Raw genomic sequence first — 24,732 nt, forward strand, 5'->3', positions numbered from 1 at the left:
GGGCGCCTTGCCCACGACCACCTGCCTTGCGCCCCCCACTGCTGCCTACTAGCAGGTCCTTGACTGATGCACCAGCCGCCCAGAATCTTCTCCTTCCTCTTTCGTCTTAGAGCTCGCCCGCCTTTCCCGAGCTTTCCTTTTCTCTGGCCCGCCTTGAGAATTTCCTGTACATCACTGTTTGCTAGTGCTCCCTCCCTGAGAATCTCTTGCCCACCTTTTCCTGCCTCTTTTCTTTTCCCCCTTTCATCTCGTTCCCTACTGCCCTTCACCACAAGGACTCAGGGTTGCCCAGCACCTGGTCCGTTGCCGGCCTCGCTGTTCTCAGCAATACTCTCGTCATCCGCACGGCTTAATTCAACTGCTTTATTTGATGTACCTATTTCTCAGAGAACTGCTAATGATGAGAAAAGTCGAGTTTATTTTTGGAAGGGGTTGATGTTTCACACCTTTCTTGGTAATACCACAGTTGTGTGTGAGGCTTTAATTTATACAAAATAGGTATGTTTTCTTGGCAGGTAGGCAATAACAGAAAGGTACCCTGTCCCTTATAGTAAACACGACATAAAAGATTATGTAGTTAATCACCATAAAATTATACAGAGAGCGAACAAAACTTCAGAACAATTCTTTATTCAAATTATAGAATAACCCGAAGGAAAATCAACCTGAATTTTCAAATTCCTATAGTGTAATGAGGAGAAGTTTTGTCACCTTTTAAAATTTTCCATGTGGTCTCAACTTTGATTAGTTTTTTCTAAAACTAAAATGCCGCTGGATAAAAATCTGGAATCAAGGCTTTCTACATATACATTCTATTTATATAAAGCGTTTTTCCCCTTTAATCAATTCTTGTAATCTACAGTGATAGGCAAGTCAGGTATAATTTTCTCTGGTTATGGCACTCGTATACTCATTTAAAAATAGTAAAATGTTTTATTTTTCCTTCTTCACTTTACTGAAATTGGTGGCTTACATCATACTGAGAGGCCCACATGAGTATTTGTTTTTAAATTAGGACCATATTCTCAATTCGCTACACAATAAAGGGATTATACATTTAAAAGAACTGTATGCAATCAAGAAGAAATTTTAATTAATCACAAATAGAACTGGCCCAATGGAAATAATTTGACCCGACAGTTTGAGGTTTGATCAGCATAACACAGAGATTAAGAAGACTTTTGACCTGAACAGAGTCGGAATTGGTTCAGTCTGGAACTTTAGAAAGGGAACGCTAATAGGTTCAAATCACACAATATCACTGTTTCCCTACTGCTATCATCCCATTAGCAAACAGTGAGAAACTTGCTTCGTTTCTATTGAAACCATCCAGCAGCATATATAGCTCTGGTCTACAATGAAGCAACAGAGATTATGCCACAGAAAACTATAATCTTTCTCCCATGTTCTATGTGTAAAACACCGAGCCAGCGCCTTTGAAGCCCTAATTGACTGTCTGTATCAATTAGTGGCCTGATCGCTTTCCACCTTACATTTATGTCTCCACAGTAACCGATTGGCATTTGGAGAAGGATGGGAGTACTTACTGGGAAGTACTTAAGTATGTACAATATAAAAGAATAATTGAAATTTTTAGTTAGCTAGAGGAACTGGGCTCAGCAACTCATATTTTGTAACAGCAACTTTCTGTGGAAAGCCAAAAGTTTTACTGAAATGGAATTCTTCATTAAAGTAACAGCATTAATGTAATAGGTATACGGATTATACAGCAAGAGTTAAAAAAAAATTCAAGAACTGGAAGCATTGAGAGTGAAAAACTGATGATGAGTTTAAGAACCCTGTCACAAGAATAATGGATAAAGAAACATGAGATACAGTAAAAGGCAGGGTGGGGGTTGGGAAGAACTTGGCTTTGATGTCAGAGAAACTGGAGTTTGCTTCTTGCTTCCAGTTTCTTAGCTGATATGACTGTTAGAGAGCAGTGTAATCTCTCTGAGTCGCAGTTTTCTCACATGGTAAGTGGGAATACTAGTATCACCTTTGTGGGTGTGTTGAGGGAATTAAGCAAGCTAATGCATGTGAAAGGCTACGACTGTTTCCTGGCCCACAATACATGCTTAGTAAATATCACCATCATCATCACCGTCATCATTATCATCATAATTTCAGGGCTGGAAAAGAGGACAGGGAAGTGCAATATGGTGACTAATGTCTAATTTAAAAAAACAAACAAACAAAAACCCCTATCACTTTGAAAAGACTTATTCTACAGTACTCTGAAGGCCAAACTAAATCCAATGCATTGAAGTTATGAAGAGCAAATCCATATAAGCAAGTACTTTTCCATCAATTTGAATGGAATGCAATCGGAAATCAATCTGATTGTGGATAACCACCTATCAGATTGTTAGAGATAGGATGATTGCCTACATTGAGATAAAATGGATGTAGAGTTCCTATGATCTAAAATATTTTATAATTACCATATTTTCCTGTTAAGAGAAAAAGAAATCTGCAGATTGGTCAACTTCCTGAATTTGTTAGGGCATAAATGCCAATAATTATAAAGGTATCAGCCATATAACAATGATAGAAAACTACACACATAAGGGTCCATAAGAAATGAAATTAAAATAGGATTACAGTAAATAGAGATTGAAAATATTTGTGGATACGTACTAATATAATGTGACATTCTGAAATTGTACAACATATACATCAATTACAGAAGCAACTAAAAGCCATCTTGCTATAAAAAGATGAACATGTAACAATTCAACCTAGGGATTATATAATTTCCAGGTTACTAAAACAGGAAGTTTAAATTTTACTGAAAGAAAATTGTGACCCTCAAACATTGGTCAATAATGATTTTCACAATTTTACATCATAAGTTTCAGAGAGTATAATTTTTTTTCAAAAATCTATAACTGACTCAACATTTTTCATAGCAAATGAACAGAAAAACATAGAATCAAATTATAGAAGAAAAATATGTAATCATTACATTCACTCTGTGACCAATCAAAAACTTTGGTTACAAACCTCTTTGGGAAACAAAAATGTACACAATCAGAAACAAAATGTTTCTTATCCTGTTGTTAGGAAACAGCTTTAGGATACCAGGGTGGTTTTATCTCCACATATATCCAGAGTATGAAACTAAGAATATCATTTTCATATAACTAATACACATGTAAGAGTGTGCTGTGAACCATATGGATGATTCATTGGAGATTTTGATGATTATGAGAGCAAGAGGCAGGGTGAATCCTAAGGCTGAGTGCCAGGAAATACGGTGTCTAGTCATGATTCTGGCACTAATTAGGTATGGCTTTGGGGAAACCACCTAAACCCTCTGACTTCAGTTTATTCGTTTATAAAATCATAGCACTGGACTGGGTAACCATAAAATTTACTCAGATTAGAAAGTAAAAGAATACATCTTTTAATAGAACCTTTTATTCTATCTCAGATTAACTGTTGTAATTTGTTGGTAGAAAGATAGGGGCTAGAAGTTTTCCTGAAAATTAATTTCCAACTTTAAAAAGACTGTACTGTTTTCCCTGCTAAATCCGTGGGTCCTTAATTGAAGTTTAGGAATCAGATCTTGAGAAAGATATTTCTTTGAGAGATTGAAAGCATAAGGTTTTTAAAACTCAGATATTTTAGTTAGAAAATTGTGGCAATAAAACTTCTACTCTTATTTCCCAGGGTTATGTCGATAGGGAAAGGAAATTCATTGAGCAAATTGGCACTGCTTTTTCCCCAGGTCTGCAGTAAAGTAGTATGGTCTTAGCTCTTACCTCTCTGACGACCTTTTTCAAACAGAGTGCCTTCTGACTTCTTTAAATTTAAGGTCATTAGATGAATGGATGAAGAAGTTGTGGTGTATATATACACAGGAATGGAGTATTACTCAGCCATAAGAAAGAATGAAAAAATGCCATTTGCAGCAACATAGATGGACCTACAAAGTATCATGCTAAGTGAAGTAAGCTAGACAGAGAAAGGCAAATATCATATAATATCACTTATAATTTAATAAATGATACAATTGAACTTATTTACAAAGCAGAAATAGATTCACAGACATAGAAAACAAACTTATGGTTACCAAAGGGGAAATAGGTGGGGAAGGGATAAATTAGGAGTTAGGGGCTAGCAGATGGATACACACTACTATATATAAAATAGATTAAAAACAAGGTCTTACTGTATAGCACAGGGAACTATATTCAATATCTTGTAGTAACCTATAATGGAAAAGAATCTGAAAAAGAAAAAAATATATATATGTATACATGTATATATAACTGAATCACTTTGCTGTACACCTGAAACATTGTAAATCAACTACAATTAAAAAAAAAGATATAATTGAGAAGAACAAAGAAAAAATTTAGGGTCACCATTACTCATTTAACCAATTCCAAATCTCACGAAAGTTTCCAAAATGCAAAAATTCATCTGCGAGAAAACAGATTTTTTAAAACATAATTTAAATATTACCTCTAAATTTGAGATTGTGATACACTGATTTTCTTATAGCACTTTTTTTTTTTTTTTTGGTCTATGGGTAATAGAGACCATAGGAGGAATTATTCTTGAATAAACCGAAAATAAATAGCAATATACATGAATGGTACAGAAAAATTCACCTGTGCTTTAAAATTAAATGCTATCTCCTCCCTCAAAATTCTGATGTCCTATTTTCTTTGTCTTTGCTGATGTCTTCTAGCTTATAATTACTTTGAACAATAATTCTCTATAGACTTCTTCTACAAGATTCATGCAATACAAAAGATTAGTATAAATTTGCTGAGAATATGGCCACATGCCCAAGCCTAAACTCATCTCAGGTAAAAAGAAGGAAACAATGGAACTGGTTTTAAATAGTCGTGGTTCACTCCATGGTACCAGGAATAGTCTTACTGTTCATGAAGACCCTGGGCCTGTCAAAGAAGGAGATTAACAATAAAATTAGGAGGAAGGAATTTGGGGGTAGCTGTGGAGTGGCCAACCAGCCAGTTTAGTTGTTCAGGCTGGGGGAAGAAAGCCTGTGGCCTAACTGTTATAAAAAGCAAAGAACATTATCACCATCCACCTCCAATTCCATAAATAGGATATATTTTCAATAAGAAAAACTATCACTTAGAGCTGTGTTTCTCAAATTGCAAGTGAATGTGAATTAAGTGAGGCTCTTTTAGATTTGTAGATTGTGATTCAGTCTATCTGGGGGAGCAGCCTGAATTTCCACATTTCTAACAGCCTCCCAAGTCCTGTCCATGCAGCTGGTCCAGAGACCACATTTTGTAAAGGAAGGCATGTGATGCCAATCTAACGTCACTTCCTGGCTAATAAACATCACCTGCTCAAAGAAAGTAATCATAGATAGTTCTGTAATGACAGAAGGGGGGCTGATTCTTTGAAGTTTAGATGAAATCTTTTGATTTTATAGGATGTTGTGAGCCAATTGCTGTTTATATGTCAGTCATTACACAGGATATTTTTTAGGAGGAAAATGTGTATTATTTTTCTGTAATCAAAGTAATTAGAACCGAGAACAATTTAATCCAATTTCCATAGTTCTCAATTCCTAGAATCTGATTTATTTTACCCATGCAGAATAAAACCTATAAAAAGAAAGTAGAATTTCAAATTTCTGTTTAACAAAGGAAGGATGTGGGTAATCTGAATAGCTATTAATATATGTCACTATTATTTTCTGAATTTTTAAAGTGTATTAGGCAATTATTAAATAAAAATTTGGCTGGCCCTACTTGATAGGAATCTAATGCAAGGATTTGAATCATTCAATAATATCAACAATAGAATATCCTACGGAATTTTACAAACCCAGCTCAGGCCAGGTGCTTTAGTAGGCTATATTCAATTTCTCAACCTCTGGTTGTGAACTTTACAATGCACAACTGGTTGGAAAGGAAATAATTTAGACAATCAATATAGTTTAGTAAAATTGATTTTTTAAAAGGATCGCATAAATGTTACATTAAATTTACTTGCATTTTAATATTGTGAAAACACATTCATATATAACATCTCAAGAAGTGTTGGAAGTGAGAGAAAAGATAGAAAAGCATGGTCGGTACCTGCTACACAGAAGCCATTAGTTACCTGCATAGGACAGCTGAAGATGATTTTTATGAAGCTATAACAGATGCTTTTGATACCCCAAGTCACATTTTTGTAGATCTGCCTCGAATTTTAAGTGCACAATTGGTGAAGATTCTCTGTTCATTGACAGCATTCCGTCTCGAATATTCATTACGTATTTCTCTAATTTTCTGCCTCAGGGTCTTCTCAAAAGTTGGTCTGCCTGAGTCTGCTCAGCTTATGTGCAATCACAGGCTGAATGTTTGGAAAGCCAGTTCTCTGAAGCATTCTATATGTTTCCTGGCAGACTGGATCTAAAGTACTCATCCTTAGAATGGCCTTTCTTCCAGACCTGTCTTACTGTTCCTGCTCCCTTGCTTTTTTCCCCTCTTGGGTCACTTCCACATTAACTCGCTGCATGTTTCAGGCTTTACTTCTGGGTGAACTCAAACTAATATGGGACTTTTACAAAGCTTGTTATGTAATATTTATTATTTAGTCTTATTCCATGAACTTCAAGGAATTCTCTAGGAATAATTAGGGGAATCAAAAAAGGTAATTAGGAGATAGATCAAATGTCTTGTTTCTGTGTTTATTGGATGAATGTGAATAAGCAAATGAATGGATTCTGCGATTCTAATGTGTTTTAAATAAGGACAGACATTTATGTTGAACTTACATGCTACACTTGTGTACTTAGTTTTATTTTATAATGGAATTAGATACAATAAATAGCTATTTTTCAGTCACAGTCTATTTTGCATTCTGGAAGGGTTAGAATAGCTGAATTAAGGACTCCAGAGCAGGCACTTCAATGGCATTGTTTTATATGCACTAATACATCCCTTTTTAGGGTGAAAGGAATCTCAGAGGTATGTATGCCTTCTGGGGAAATTTTGTTTTAACTTTGATTATAATATGTTTGAAAAATATTCCCTAGAGATGTATATGCTTATGTATGAGAGAGAGTGTGTGTGTGTGTGTGTGTGTGTGTGTGTGTGTGTGTCCAAGAGGAAACTGAGAACTTCAGGCCATAGGCGATGTGAGATTGGTTTACCACACAATGCTGGAGGGACCCCCATGGGGAGGGACTTTGGCATCCTCACCCACACATACCACAACCACCATGTGTTATCATTTTAGACTCTGATACTCTAACTTTGGAATTTGTACTGCTGTGGGTGTCTCAGACAATTTTATTTTTCTAGATGAAAAGGGTTATCCATCCTTATATGAAAGTCATAATGCATGGAGTTTCCTGAAGGAGTTGGACATTTAAGTGATGATGAATTGAGCAGAAGAATATTAGAGCAGAACTCAAGACAAGGAAGCAAGGGTAAGGATGGGGCAGAGAGTCATGGGAAGCAATCTAAGGATTCCAGAGGAGGGCTTAGCAGAGGCACAGACCACTGTTGTAAACAAGTAATCACAGGTAACTGCCAAGATGTATTAACCTCCTTTGATTTCTCTTTAGTCATTGCTTTCATTATCATATGTTTATTTGTCTTTGTTTGCCATCCCAGATCCTCATTGGTCAATTGCTAGACCTATAGATGTGAAAGATTAGATGAGAATTATGAGCACAGTGACTGAGATAGAATAGCTGCTCATTATACTAGTGGTATCTGTACCTAGATGAGTTATTGATAAAAGAGGAGGCTTGTTATATGTACATGCAACGAATAACTTAAAATATCCTATGCCTCTAGTGGATAGACCTCTGCACTTCCTGTTCACTCTTTGACTCCACAGCCATGCTGCTTGTGGAGTGCCCACAGGCTTGTACAGGAAGTCTATCCTTCTGTTTTTAACAAATAGAAGATGGTATGAAATAGATAAACCATATGCACTTTAAAAATAGCACAAATCTAATTAAGTAGCAATTATCATCCTTTCTTAAAAAAACCTTTACTGAGGCATCATTGATACACAGAGAACTGCACATTTTTAATGTGTACAATTTGATGAGTTTAGGCATATGCAAACACCACAGACATCCAAAACGTCACAGAGTTTCCTTGGGTCATTCTCTCTCTTTTCTCCTTTGGTGAGAACATGTAACAGGAGATCTACCTCAATGAATTTTGAAGTGCACAATACTGTTAACTAATACTGTTAACTCTGGGCAATATATTCTACGAGAGATCCAACAGTCTTCGAGCGTGACTGAAACTTGATATTCATCGAATAACACGTCCCCATTTCTCCAACACTCCAGCCCTGGCAACCACTCTTTATACTCTGTTTCTATGAGTCTGACTATTACAGATACTTCATATAATTGGAATCATGAAATATTTGTCCTTCTGTGGTTGGCTTATAAGTGAGCCTGGAGGGCAGCATTGCTAAGGGAAATGTTTTTCTTGATGAAGTTTTATTCTTGTAAAATTTCAGCTATGGCATATTCTCCACTGGAACTCACACCGTTTTTTTTCCTTGTGGGCATAGATCATTTCCTTTCACTTTACTAAATGATTAGGATATGAGGTAATCTAATCTACTTAGCATAATTGACATAATTCAAAGTGGTAGAATTGTTTATGGGTTGGAAGTAAGTAACTTTTAAATGTATTGTCCACATGTCATATTCATTAAATTTTGTGAGAAAGCCACTAAGTCACAGGTGGGTGAAAAAAACGTAAGATTATTTGAATACTTGCTCATCTTACTGTTGTGAGACCTTTGTCTTACACACTCTCCATGTCTCTAACATAGTGTTAAGTTGTTCATGCCTAACTCATGGGGATGATTTGGTGATACTAAGAAACTGCTTTGAAATAGTGGTTGTTTAATGAGTAAATGATGATGCTGTGTTCTAATTTCCATCTTTTTGCTTAATAAATTATTTAATAAAACTATTTTTCATCCTGCGATATTTATCAATTGCCTTCTACTATGCTAAGAATAATATGGATATCAAGATATGTAAAATTCTTAATATATTTAATAAGACCCGCTCTGTATTGCCAAACGCAATTGACCCAAGCAGCCAAAAATCTGAGTGTGATTTTACAGTTGGCTCTTTGTACCCATGGTTTTGCACCTGTGGATTCAACCAACCACAGATCATATAGCATTGTAGCACATATTTATTGAAAAAAAATCTGCTTGTAAGTGGACCAACACAGTTCAAGCTCATGTTTTTCAAGGTCAAATGTCATTTCCAATTCATATATTCCTTGACTTACCTGAAAGACAGTGCTACAGCATTTAAATTTGTAAATAAGTAAAATAAAAAGCCAGAGGATTAAGATAAATACTGCTAAAATGAGCAATAAATTATATAAAATCAGTATTTATGCAAGATGATTCTGGACAACATTCTTTTTGAGCAAAAAATGGCAAATATTAATGATTTGTCCCATGTTACACGCTACACATGCTAAGGTCAAAATTTTGGATATATAACTTACCAAACATTGATTGTATTCCTTGCTTTGTCATCTTACAAATGGAAATTTGTTAAATTGAAAGGGTAGTTAATATAATTTTGGCAATGGATTGATATTTTGTAGCAAGACTTGATTGACACTCAGTAATAATTAAACACCTATGTGCAAGATATTTCATTAGGCGCTGTGGAGGATATAAAAAACAAGTCTGAGGCATTCTTAAAAATTAAAATCAGCAAAAATAAAGGATGAAGGGAAGGATACCAAGTTTGCAGAAATATGAAGGCAATTGTAGTTACATATGTATTTAGTAAGTTTTTGCTTCCATCGATCTGATTTTCTTTTATTTTGTTTTGTGTTCCTAGAGATAGGCTCTGTTAAGGCCAATAAACAAACTTACTCCAAACAGGGAAATTTATCAGCCTCTAGTTTTCTGGAGCAGGAAAGCCACATGTTTCAAACAGAAGATTTAAAAGGCTCTGCACTCAATTCCAATATGGGGGCTGAGGGTTTCTCTATACCAACAAGCAACTCTGGGACACCAGCTGGGCATCCTACAACAAAGCCTGGATGACAGCACATTTGTTTACAGTATGGTTTACTGAATATTTTAAACCCACTATTGAGACCTACTGCTCAGAAAAAAGGATTGCTTTCAAAACATTACTGCTCATTTACAATGCACCTGGTCATCCAAGAGCCCTAATGGACATATACTATGAGATTAATGTTGTTTTAATGCCTGCTAACACAATATCCATTGTGCAGCCCATAGATGAAGGAGTGATTTTGACTTTCAAATCTTATTTAAGAAATACATTTTGTAAGGGTATAGCTGATGTAGATAGTGATTCCTCTGATAGATCTGGACTTGATTCATCATTCTAGATGCCATGAAGAACATTCATGATTCATGGGACGAGGTCAAAATATCAACATTAACAGGAGTTTGGTAGAAGTTGATTCCAACCCTAGTGGATGACTTTGAGGGTTTCAAGATTTCAGAGGAAGAGGTAACTGCAGATGTGGCAAATATAGCAAGAAAACTAGAATTAGAATTAGAAGTGGAGCCTGCCCAAGGCTATAGAAATAAAAGCAAAAATAAACAAATGGGACCTAGTCAAGCATAAGCTTTTGCATGGCAAAGGAAACCATAAACAAAACAAAACAAAAAAAACAACCTATGGACTGGGAGAAAATACTTGCAAATGATGCAAACAACAAGGGCTTAATTTCCAAAATATACACAAATACTTCACACAACTCAATAACAACAACAAAAAAACCCCACCCAATCAAAAATGGGCAGAAGACTTAAATAGACATATTTCTAAAGAAGACACACACATGGCCAATAGGCACGTGGAAAAAAAATGTTCAGCATCACTGATTATTAGAGAAATGCAAATCAAAACTACAATGAGGTACCACCTCACACTGGTCAGAATGGTGAGAATCATTAGAAAGTCTATAAAGAATAAATGCTGGAGAGGGTGTGGAGAAAAGAGAACCATCCTACACTGTTGGAAGAAATGTAGATTGGTACAGCCACTATGGAAAACAGTACGGAGAGCCTTAAAAAACAAAAAATGGAGTGCTGTGTGATCCAGCAATCCCACTCCTGGGTGTATTTCTGGAGAAAACTCTAATTCAAAAAGATATTTGCACCTCAGTGTTCATAGCAGCACTGTTCACCATAGCCAAGACATGGAAGCAACCTAAATGTCCACAGACAGATGATTGGATAAAGAAGATGTCATGTATATATACAGTGGAATATTACTCAGCCCATAAGAAAGAATGAAATAATGCCATTTGTGGCGACATGGATGGACCTAGAGATTATCATACTAAGTGAAGTAAGTCAAAGAAGGACAAATACCATGATATCACATGTATGGAATCTAAAAAATGATACAAATGAACATATTTACCAAACAAAAATAGACACAGACATAGAAAACAAACTTACAGAAACCAAAGGGGAAAGGCATGGGGAGGGATAAATTAGGTGCTTGGGATTAGCAGATATAAACTACTATATACAAAATGCATAAACAACAAGGTCCTACTGTATAGCACAGGGAACTATATTCAATATCTTGTAATACGCTATAATGGGAAAGAATGTGAAAAAATGTATAACTGAATCACTTTGCTGTACACCAGAAATGAATACAACATTGTAAATCAACTATATTTCAATTAAAATATAATTTTAAAAAAGGAAGTGTAGCCTGAAGATGTGGCCAAATTGCTGCAATCTTAGGATAAAACTTTCACAAGTGAGGAGTTGCTTCTTATGGATGAACAAAGAAAGTGGTTTCTCGAGATGGAAACCACTCATGGTGAAGATGCCATGAGGACTGTTGAAATGACAACAAAAGATTTAGAGTATTATATAAATATAGTCAATAAAGCAGCAGCAGAGTTTGAGAGGACTGACTCTGATTTTGAAAGAAGTTCTACTGTGGATAAAATTCTATCAAACAGTATTGCAGGCTACAGAGAAATCTTTCAAAAAAGGAAGAGTCAATCAATGCAGAAAACTCCATTGTTGTCTTATTTTAAGAATTTGCCACAGCAACCCCAACTTTCAGCAACCACCACCACCACCAGCAGCCATCAACACTGAGGCAAGACCCTCCACCAGCAAAAAGATTAGGATGACTTGCTAAAGACTCAGATGAAGGTTGGCAATTTTTTAGCAATAAAATATTTTTAAATTAAGGCATTTACGTTGTATTTTTAGATATAATTCTATTACACAGTTACTAGAATACATCATAGTGTAAACATAACTTTTAAATGCAACAGGAAATGAAAAAAATTGTGTGACTCACTTTGTTGTAATATTCATTTTATTGTAGTGGTCTGGAACGGAAGCAGTAATATATTGGAGGTTTGCCTGTAGTGATTTGTCTGGACTAGTTACTTTGTGTTTTTCAAACATGGATCATTAGGAGATACAGAGAACTTAATGGTTTATGACCTTGATCATCTCTATCCTTAGTCTGCCTTAATAAGTTTGTCAAAGACACTTACTCTGGAGTCTCAAATCAATATCATACCTATGAGAAATTAGGCCTTTGTACTGGAAATAGATTAAACTCAGGACATTTAAGTAATGGAATCTAATTTGTGTGATAAGAGATTTGTTCTCAGGGTCAAGATGAATTCATATTAAAATAGTCATAGCTGCAATGTGCAAGTTTGTGGGTTTCAGATTGGTGGCATCAGACAGATTTTAACGGTGTAGGACTGGTTGCCCTGATTCTACTCTTTGTGGTGTTTTTGTTTTTGTTTTATTTTAATCTTTTCCTCTTCTTCATCACTATCACCAATTTATAGAAGCAAGGAGGCAACTTTGTCAGGATCAAGTTATAGGGTTCAGTGTGGCACTTCTCTGAGAACCAGACACACAGTGTGCTCTCAAATAAGCTCTTGTTTGTTTCGTTGTGAGTTTTGGGTATTGGGTGAGGAGAGGATGATAAATAAGATAAATGCAGAACAGAACATCAAGAGATGCATTTTGTCTTATCCCCAGAACATCCAGAGATGCATTTTTTTTGTGGTTGTCTGTCCTGGCTAAAGACCCCAAAAGACACTAGGTACGTAAAAATTAAGATTTTAGCTGTAGCAAATGGATTAGCCACAGAAAGTGAATGGAACTAGTTAACAAAGAAAGTTGAATGGAAATTCAGACCAGTATCACATAGAGGATTTCCCATCCTAATAATATTAGGTGAAGGAAAAACTTAATCAAATTACCACAAACAAGGGCTCTTCCTCTATGGAACCATCCCAATATGCGAGTCAGGTTTAATAAAAGTAAGAAAGGAAACTACAGTTAGGAAATAAACTTCACAACTTTGTAAGTGAACCAAACACTATTGCTGAGATTTTGAAAAGTGGAAGAAAAAACCTCAGTGCAACACAGAATCATCTTTATACACAGGGTTTGATATGGCAGTCAAATGACAATCTATGTGGGGGGAAAATACAACAACAAAGATTAATGTCGAGATGTCTTTCCCTTTAAGTAAAGGAGAACCAGGACCAAGGTAAAAACTATGTTGCTAATACTAGCCATTTTTTAAAGAGGTTAGGAGAATCTCAAAGTAAGAATGGTTGAGTTTTCTAATACAAGAATAGAATTGCAGAGAAGAATATGTGCCATTAAATTTATAACCTTTGTACTCAGGACCTAAAATATTCAAATTTGAGGAAATGGGAGATTTTAGGGAGAAGCAGCTGATCCATGTTGATCTACAGAGGACTGCGCAACGGTCTTGGGAAATACAGGTAACACCAAAGGTTGGATAGCACAAATTTCTACTTCAAATCTATGTCCAAGGGGACTTTCCAGATGACCAGATGCATGAAAAGGAGGTGAACTCAAAAGAAAAGACACACACAAAAAAGACACCGAGAAATTTCCAAATCTGTCATATCTTTGCTCCTCACACCAAAATCCAGGTGCTGAATATTGGAGGTCCCCACGTTGCTCTGAAATTCACTTTAAGAAGTGCAAACGTGGGTTTTAACCATTCAAATTTAAACCCCTTACACATCTCATTTATCCTACCAGTCTGGTTACTTTCCATCAGGAGCCAAAGAACGTAACCAAAGGTGGGTGAGACACCAGAGGAAATTGAAAGGAAGGGACTCAAAAGCTCAAAGAAGAGCTGACGTCAATCCCCTCTCCCCCTTCCCAACTGTCATAATGTCAAGTTCAGGTTAAGGGTGAGAAGGAGGGCAGAATAACACAAAAATTTGGCTTTAATTTACCTTGTCAGAAACTCAAATAACGTATTAATAAGGTAATAGTGGGGCAAAGGTGAGGAGAGAGCCATGCCGTGTAGGTGTTGGTAAGAAGAAATAAGGGAATGTTTCCTAATAATTCATTATACATGGGTAAAATTTTAATTAAGCAGAATTATTAGAAACTTTTACTGGATATACATTTTTATTAAATGTGGCTTGGGTAACCTGTAGGAATATTTTGCATATATTGGCATAGGTTTTTTTGGTAGGATTTCAAAATTACTGTATGTAGCTTTTCATTAGCTAAAGGCTTTTAAAGTTCCAAGTTATATTTGAAAACATAGTAATATTTAAAGGAATTATTGACTTCTTAAAGTGATACATTGATGAAATGAAATTCCAGACCTCAGAAAAGTTTGTGAAATAAAGACAAGGTGAACATACTTGACAGTGAAAGATTTAAAGAAGTGCAGAGGAATCTAATGAATTTTGAGGTAAGGTTGAGCAAACTTGTGACATTTCTTTCCAAAGCTCCACCTTACTTTATCCTACCTTACTCACATTTTTCAAACTTCATTGTTAAAAAATAATAAATACTATACCTATGTAAAGTCCACACTGTTCAAACAGACTCCGTATTCTACTGTCTCAATATTCCTCAAACCTCTTTCTTTCTTACTCAGTCATACCTGCATATCTCCTGAAACAATATACTTTTATCTAACACACCGTTATTTAGTGATTTCCACAGATCAGATACTATCCCAGACAATGGATAGTTTGCTGGAGAAACTTGTGAAGCATAGGGATAGATTCTAATGAAATAAAAGCTGACCTTTTGAAACTGGGGAAATACTATATTACTAACAAATTAAAATGGATATCTTCTTGTAATATGAATGGTGTAAATGAACCTTGTTTTAAAAAAAAACTAGATGCAAACAAGTTTGGGAGCAATCCATGACATAGAAATAGGTCCTATTTGAAGACTCCAGTGGTTCCAGTGGTGTCTTTTTAATTTCTCATCTTCCCCCACTATTCTGCAGCATTTTATTTTTTGGCCAAGCCCTCTGCGCCATGTTCTTTTCTCTTGGCTTCCCAGAGAGAAAATTCTTCAAGCTCTTCTTTGATAGTTTGCATCTACTTTAACCTCTCATTTCTATAACTCCTTAAAATATATGCATTTCTCCAAATCTTCTTGTCTCTCTCATTCAGCACTAAGGATTTAACCAAACTCCTGTAATTATTATCATCAACACTATTTTATTAGCATCACAGACGAAATACGTGCAAAATTACATACTTCATTTTCCCAGTCAAACTAACTCTTTCTGTCTCCATTCTCCTATTTATTTGTGCTCAACTTCAGAGTCTTACTTAGCTTATTGTTCTGTTTGGCTCGCCACCATGAATTCGTTCAGTCTTTACCCAGTCAAGTATTTAAAAACTTTCTTAAATTGTTTTTCCTTATCTCCTAAATCCAATACTATACAGTCTTATTTGGCCTGTGTTATTTCAATATTTTAGGACTTGTTTCTCAATATCAGTTTCTCCCAGTGATCACCCCCATCCTTTGCAATATTCATTGTACTGGGACTTTTAAAATACTTTTTTTGAAGCCTATTTTGTGTCACTTCATTGCCCCCAAAGACATATCATCAGACTTTTGATGTCCAAAGGGTAAACTTCAATTTCTTTGGCACAGCATTTAAGGTGCTTCACTGTCCAGCTGAACATCAAGGCATGATGTCATAGCATAGAATTTGTACACACGTCTTCTCTATTTTTAGACTAGACTAGATTCTTGGAAGGCATGTTCCATATTTAATTAATCATTGTTTTCCCCGAGTAACGTAATGCCTGTCCTGGGGTTGTTTACCTTCTTGGAGCTAAATATATGTTAGTTGAATAGATCATTGCACTGGAAAGTCTGAGCTAAGAAGATTATTCCGTCTTCTACTCTTCTTCCCATTTTCACTTCAGTAGAAGAGTAATTGTCTTCTGTTTTTGAGGATGGACTTAGTGATAAAGTCTTTACTTAAAGGTATTTGTTTTAGTGGGGAGTATGTGGGAATGTTTTGTGAGAGGGAAGGGTTTTCCTAATCCTAAATTAGAATTTGGAATGCATTTTTCAAGTAAGGAAAAATATATATATTGGTTAGACGTAGTTGAAATAATGCAACTGGTATTATATTTCTGGGCTCAGAAGTTAAAGAGACCATCCAGGACTCTGGAAACCAAACTACTGTTACTATGATTTCCATAAAGAAATGTTTTCCAAACTTCAAAAAAATGACATATATAATAAGCTTGCTTTTTTTTAATTTTACAAAAAGCTTTTTGACACAACATATTTATAGCTTGGACTTCTAACGTGGCTGAGATAAAGAAAAGCGATATTATTTTATTACAGTGGATTCTTTATTTTTAAAAAGGCTTCTGTAAGTTAAAAAATTGCTGAAAATAGTAAGGATTTTATACAATTTCAAAAATACTGTTTCTGTCAAGTTTTTCAAATATGTGTTATATTAAGTGTAATATCCTCACTTCACTTTTAGTTTTGTAAGATTCTAGTATGTAGCTTAAACATAATTTTTAGAGTTTCTTTGTCTTAGTCCATATTTAGAATTAGCTCTTTGCCTACAAAAATAGACTAAAAGGTAATTGCACCTTTTAAACATTTAAATAAGTTTTATCTAGCTTTTGTTTAAACTTGTGGCAAAAGTCACAGTTAGTTCTCTTTTGGGACAGAGTTCGTATCTCCTACCCATTTTTATTTTTAATCTTTTTGTTTGTTTTTGAGAATATCAGAAATATCAGGCATCATTTTTGTGAATAATTCTCCAGATGTTGCCCCACTAGTTATTGGTATAAATGCATTTGCAGGAAAGTTTAATTGCTGCTAATTTGACTCAGGATCCTGTTTATTTTCCTAATTGCTGCCAGACATTGAAGGAGTGGTTAATATATTAGAAACCTCCTGTTTTCCTGAACCTTTGCCTTACCCACTGGCAATTTTGTTAGGGAGAAAAAAAAATCTGCTTTTCATTTATTTTCCCTACCTTGAAAGCCCTTGCATAAGATCTGGCAACACTATGCTAAAGACAGTACTTTAAAAACATTTCCCTCTTGCATCTTCTTGTATGACGATACCATCTTATCCCATTTGTCACAAATGTGGACAACTATTATTATCATCACGTGTGTTGTATAATAGTGTTATTCCCATGACCAAAAAGGTGCTTTTAAATTTAATAATTTAACATTAGAAGATACTGACTCTAAGCTATACACGATGATAACAGAGATGTGGTCCTGGCAAGGACAGTGGGTCAAACGTGAAGAGAGAACATGAGTGGGTGCCGGGCACTGCAGTACAGATGGCCACGTGGTGCAGTGGAGCATAGAGGAGGCTGGGGAGGTCAGGACCGCTATTCAAAATGTTCCATCTTATAGAATTTAACAGTAAGATTTCTGCTCCATGTTTCACCATATAAATAACTGAGAAACTATAAAAGAAATAATTTCAATATCTTTTTTTGCACACACCTCTTATTTCTCTTCATTTCAATGTTTTCTAATTTTGAAGTGGTACCTTCAAAGAAAGAAATAATTTTCCCCTTGTCTCCTTGCCTCTTACCTCCACCAGATAAATATTTTCTCCAGATCTTTAAAAATAATTTATCAATGATGTTTTATTTCAAATATTCAACTCAGTAGCTTTTGTTGTTGTCTTTTTTATTCAGAAAGCAAAGTAAAACTGCAATTACCTACTTGGCTACCTCTTTGTGTGAATCCAACAAAGTTGTACTGATGAGTTCAGTGGTTTCTCAGATTTCAGAAAAGCTTATTTCTTATTAGAGGAATTTTAATAAATTAGTAACTAACATGATCACATTTGCTTTTTTGATGATTTATTGTCATTTTTGTTCTCTGGTCCTTTCTTATATTCTGTGACCCAGTAAACTCTCCACACCTTTATTGTAAATGAATTATTATCTTCTGCCCTCATGACTTCACCCAATTCCCTTTCATTCTGGAACTATGATAACATTGCATCCCTTTTTATCACTTCTTATTGTAGCTCCAAAGAAATTTCTACATTTTCTGTTGCTAAAATTCCCCCAAATCCACCTTCCTTCCTAGTAATTCTAGCTCTATGATCTTGGAAAATCACTTCAACTCTATGGCATGTGCAATTTTTATTTGTAAAAATGGGATTTGAACTGGTTGACACCTCAAGTCCATTCTAGGTCTAATGATCAATCTTTATCCAAGTTACCTGTCTTTTTCTATTTTCCATAAACTCATTCTATGAAGCTGATATAATTGATACTGATTTCAGTCAGAAATGCTATCATTTTCAGTAATACCAAAAGCTAAATATTTTATTGACTAATTTAATCAATGAATTATTAAATTACTAGACTGATCATTCATAAACAAATTTTTTTCAAATATTTTCATTTGACTTTTCTTAGTAATGTTGATTTATTCTTTCTCACATATACCATTTCTAGCTGATGCAAGTGAATAATGTAATTTATATTTTCGTAAGTTCCCCTCCCTTCCTTCATATTTCTACACTCTTGCTAGAATCCTACCCTTATTTCAGAAAATAATTTTTTATAAGCCTCCTGTTTTTATTCATTGTGCTAATTAGATTTTCAGAGCCCTGTATTTTTGTGTTATGATTTAATAAAAATATACAATCTTTCTCTTAAACACACACACATATTATACAAGTCTTACAGAGACATATTCAGGTTGTGCTCTTATTTTTGCAACAGTAACAATCTTAATATAAAATAAATCACTTCCTTTCCCCTGCATATGTCAGTGCTTACCACTTGTGTCATTTTCTTCACACCCTTTCACCGTAGAAACAGATGTTATAGGCCAACTAGAAGAAAATGTGCTAGCAGGCATTTGCAGACCACCTGGCTACCTGGACGCGGTTTTGTGCTCCCATGGCTGGTTTTTCCACCTTTGTGATTCACTTAGCCTTGCTCCTTGGTCAGCCAGATAATAATTTCAAACAGCCAAAACCAACTGACTTCGTGCAGAGGAATTAAAGAGGGATGTGATGGATTATGCCACAGGACAACAAGCCATGTTGACTCTTCCCCATTGAACATTTAGCCTGAATAATGTTAACTACCTGCAAGTCAGCAAAAGTTCCTGAAGGTTAAATATATATTTACAGATGCAGTTGCAAAATGTTCCAAAAGAATAGGCTATCACTGAAAATGCTTTGTAAAACTTGCTTCTCATATATGCCCAACCACCTAAGGAACAGAACCTATGAAGATGGTTGATTTATGTCGCATGGCTACTTGTCCTTTGTGTACACAGCATGAGCTTGCTACACAGCTTCTCTCCGGTGACAGGAGGTTTCAATGTGATTTTTGTCTTTCCTCCACTCTTACTTTCACCTCTATTTCAATTAAGACATCTTCCCGGTTTCTAAAGTGGAAAGCCTTAGTAATATTCCAATTCTTTTTCCTCTGTTTTCAATATCCAATTAGTCACTGGATACTTTGAAATCACTTTTATATCCTTTCTTACATGTATTAACTTTCCTGGAATATGGCTATCATTAATTAGTAGCCTGCTCTCCAGTTTTTTGCCTATTTAATACATGTTACACATTGATGCCATAATATCCTCTCAAAGTTCATTCCTGATATCACGTTATTGTTTGAGAATTACAGTAGTGCAGACCAGAGAGCCTAGAGTTCCGACTACATTATTTGTGATTTTGGGCAATTTACATAAGTGCTCTCTGTGCCTCAGCTTACCCAGCTGCAGTGATAACAGCGCCTCACATAGAGTTTGTTGGGGTTAAATGTGTTGGTATATTTAGAGATTTTAGAATGGTTCCTGGCACACACTAAGCAGTAGGTAATACTTTTCCAGTAAAAACTATCATTGTGTTCCCATTGGCTCTAGGACACCTTAATGAAATAACCAAGATTCTTTGAGATTTGTTCAGATATTGCAGTCCAGTAAACACAATTTAGAGTATGGATGGGAGGAAATACTGACAAAAGTGATTGCCTTTTAAGATACCAAGTGGCCAGCTGGACAACTGTTGGAAAGATATAAGGCAAATAAATGCTTCTTTGGAATCTAGACAAGAAAAAGCTTGCCTATTAGCTTTTTTTTTTTTTTTTTTTTTTTTTTAATCTCATTGTCTGTATAGCAGTGTTTTCACTATTGATTTTTTTAGGAACACAGCACTTAGCACAAATTCATTGGAATATATTTCCAATGATTACATCACAGTTATGTCACATGTTTGGTTGTTTGCCTCTCCCACTACACTGTGCAACCCTAAACAGATCCAGCCTGGCCACGTAACAGTCATATTAGCAGACCCACTGTGCACTGTGATGCACCTCATAGAGCAGGTGTCCTAAGAAAACCATTATCAAACATTTGAGGAAGCAGCCGGATAAATCTCACCATGCCAATCAGCTTACCTCTTTTATAAAGTGTCTTCATGTATATTTATTTTCAAGAAAGGTATTGAGTAGGGGGCTTTTTTTTTTTTTTTTTTTTTTTTTGCCTCAGCAGGCACTAAACCAAGATGTGGAGATGTGAGAGTGGGGATAGCATAATGACTATAATTTAAGCTACGGCCTTGTTCCTTATGAAGTGTCTGTACATTTAACACTCCATATGGTAATTATGACTTCCCTAGAATGAGTCAGGGTTGTTTATGCTTCCATAAATCAAGCAGCTGCAGCAGAGCAGACAGGCTCCATATTAGCACTTCCTCCTAAGACCGTGAATGTGTTTAAAAGATTTTTGCAAATTTCTCTTGAATTCGAGTTGTTTGTTAAAAGTGATAGTTTTATGAGACTGCCACATGGAAAATGTCCTTCGCTCTCAGATTTTCCATTTGTGATATAAATCCACATTCAGTACTGTTTTTAGAGAGGCATTAAAGCTGGTATAATAACCCCCAGCTGAGTTTGATAAAAGGAGAGCTTAATTTACAGGTAAGGTATGGTTATATGAAATGACAGCTTAGGGAAGTTATGAGTAAGACTTGGAAAAAAATACATAGTAACTGGTTGATAATTTATTTCCTGCATTCAATCTTCTGACTTTACAGGAAAAATACTGCTATAACAAATGCTAGCCATTCAAGTACTTTCTTTAGCATAATAAATAGACTTTCAAAATTACATTGAAATATGTGGAACCATATTTGTGCTTTAAATATCTTTTATTAAAAAATTAGATATATTGAGGTGAATATTTGTAATAATTGATACAAATAATATCTAGTTAATGTATTATTATCAATGGGATTTAATCATGTTGCCTTTGGTGAATTATTTCACATTTCAGGCTCAGTTTTATCATCCATAAAATAAGAGTGTCCAACTATGATTTTTTTTAGGCAAGAAAACTTTGGAATAGAGGTAGCTGTATTTATCAGAAAACAAAAACTCCCTTTAGGAGATAAAGAAAGTATGATTTAAAAATTAAAACACTAAAGGTGTGTTTTAGTAAATAGACAATTAAATGACTTAGAAAATATTAACTATTTCCTTTTCTCCTCCTCTTTTCCTTATTCCTTCTTTCTTTCTTTTAGCTAGAAAATATCTAAAATATCAGGAGAATAATTCTCCCTTATTTTGTATGTGAAAAACTGAAAAGCTTAGAGGATAAGTGAAATTTCCGTGGTCACATATTGACAAATAAATAAAGCTGGAGGCTGAAGGCAGTTCCTCTGCCTTCAAGGTGATTGCTTTTTTATTATTTCATTTCTAGCCCTTGAGTCTAGATTATAGTATGCTACCGCTGGAATAAATGAGTTCTCTGAGAAATCAATGAAATAGTGGTCACAAAAAAAAATTAATGAAGGCAATGAGTATAAAATGTCAAACTGAATTATATTCTTTATTACTTTCCTTTCTATAAAGTAATATTCTAAGATATTATCTAGCTTTCATTTGATCTATTCCTTGATGCTGTTTTTATTTTCAAAGTGTATTAAAATTATCCAAATGTTCCTACTAAGTGCCACCACATGTAATTTATCTTTTAATGAAATCAAGCATACCACTGTCATATTTAGAATTTATGTCCTACTTTGTATTATCACACGCAACTTTGAAATTCAAAAGACTTGTCCTATTCACTCTGAGTGTTGATTAAAACAAAAATAGAATGATCATTTCAGCTCTGATATTCTGAATTGATTGTAAAGTAAGAAGGTAACTGAAATAAATGCCTTTAGGGGGTGAAGAGTTTTTGAGGAAGTTCTTTAAGGCCGGAGAGAAAGCACTAGAATATCCACTAGTTGGCACAAGAGCTTGCTGCCTTCACAGCGTGGTCACCATCCCCCATGCTGGAGGGGCTTGTCCTCTGTTCTCTCTTTTTCCTTCTCCTCAGTTCTGTCACCGGAGGGCCTGGGTTTCCACTTCCGGCCATACACAGTGGTGAACACATCCCTACCAGGGAGCATACAGAACCTCACTGACTAAAGCAAGTACTGTTTAGTTATCAAAGTCATTTTTATTATTGCCACTTCAGATCTAGTCTGTTGGCTTTGCCTTGTCGTTTCCAACTTTTTCAAAGTGTTCTTTCCCAACTGACCCTGAAGCTACCTTCTTGTCCCACCTTCTGGTAACCATGTCTATCTTTTTTCAAACTCTGTTTGGCTTCTGACCCTTAGTTTTCCCTGACCCTCGGGCTGAAGGTGTTTACGCATATTTAGTTTTGACTCAGAGATCTGTTCTGAATAATCAGAACAACTGTTCTTCTGGCCTGCCTTTACCAAGCTTCTCCAACCCTTGCCCTAAACCCACAACTGGCTGCCTTCAGCAGAACATTGTTGAGAAGTTTTCCTCAAGGGAGTTGAAGAAAAAATTTTTTTAATATTTTATAATTGTAATAATATACATTATATTTTACATATACTTATATTTTGTAATCAAAATAATGTACATTGCAACAGTTTACAATGGCCTAAGAATTTAACAGCTTGTTCTTAAAAACAACATTTACCGAGCACTTAACTATGTGCTAGGAGCAATACAATTTTTTTACATATGTCATTTCTTCAATTTTCATAACATTATGACACAGATATCATGACATCAGTGTTTCAAATTAAGATACTGAAGTGGGCAGGGGTTAAATTGTTCAGCTTAGTTCTAATAATTATCAAGTGGCAGAACTAGGATTTGAAGGCAAGTGTGCTGGACTGAAAAGTTTTATTGTGCTGTTACATTCTGTTGCAGTACCGTCGCAGTAGGAAGATTTGATCTAACCTCAGGACAAATTTATATCCAGCTTTTTGTGTGTGTGTGTATGTGTGTCCTGTGTGAAATTTTTAATAGATATATTTATTTATAGATATATTCATTTATCTATATGAGTATGTATTTAAATTAGTATATTCTTTTTATTGATACATTCATCCAAATCGTAAAGTGGACTAGTTTTCAAATAGTCCTAGAGTCAACAGCTCTATCTCCAAAAATCTGCTATTAGGGAGCAATCAGTTCCATTATTATTCTCTTTAGGGATAGTTAATTAGCAACTAATTTACTAAAACATACTACCACTTAGTCGCCTTTTACTTCTTAATGTGCAACCATAGAATAAGCTGCTGTAACGGTTGACCAATGAAATCTTCGTGCGAATGTAAATCTTGCTCACATCAATCTGGGAATCTTTCTTACAAAGAAAGTGAGATTATGGAACTGGAAGAAGGAAACCTTTTCTAAATCCTCTACATCTAGACGAGGATGGTGTTCTGTCTGCACACTTAATCAGGTGCTCACAAGTATGTATTTCATTTTTAGCCTCAGAATCTTAGCCTCTTAAAGCTTAGAATGAGTAACAGAAATTTCAGAACTTGGTTTTTCAGCAGATGCTGAAGAAAACAGAGGGTTTTTTTGCTGTTGCTGTTCCTTTTGGTGCAGGAAAGGGAAAGCAGACAGTAGATTAAAGTACCTTGACAGAGAAAAGAGAAAAGAGGGTCTAGTATCATTGCAAACAGGCTAAAGGACCTGTATGACTAGAGATTAAGTTTCAATTTGTTTGCTTTCTTAACTACAATGTACTAATATTGATAACTTATATTTATTGGCTCTTACTTTGTGTCCAGTCATTGTGCTAATAAAACGCGTTATCTCATGAACTCCTCATTGCTATCATTTTACAAGTTTGTGACCAAGATCGCATAAGGAGGAGTAAGTGGCACAACCAAAAACTCTAGATTCGAATTTATATCTAATTTTAAGTCCCTTCCAACACATCTACTTTCAATGTCTGTGCTACACACAAACAATTGCTAGTAACAGTGTGTGTGTGTTTATACGTGTGTGTGCATTTGCAGTTTGTGATGGTTAGATTATTTTGCTTAAAACTAAGGCAAATGGTTGAGTTATCTATTTACGTGGATTCCAGTACAGAGATAAAGTATTACTTTGAAAAGTAAAAAAAGAAGAAGGATCCAAGCAGGCAG

This window comes from Camelus bactrianus, chromosome 14, assembly GCF_048773025.1.
Source record: "Camelus bactrianus isolate YW-2024 breed Bactrian camel chromosome 14, ASM4877302v1, whole genome shotgun sequence".
NCBI lineage: Eukaryota > Metazoa > Chordata > Mammalia > Artiodactyla > Camelidae > Camelus > Camelus bactrianus.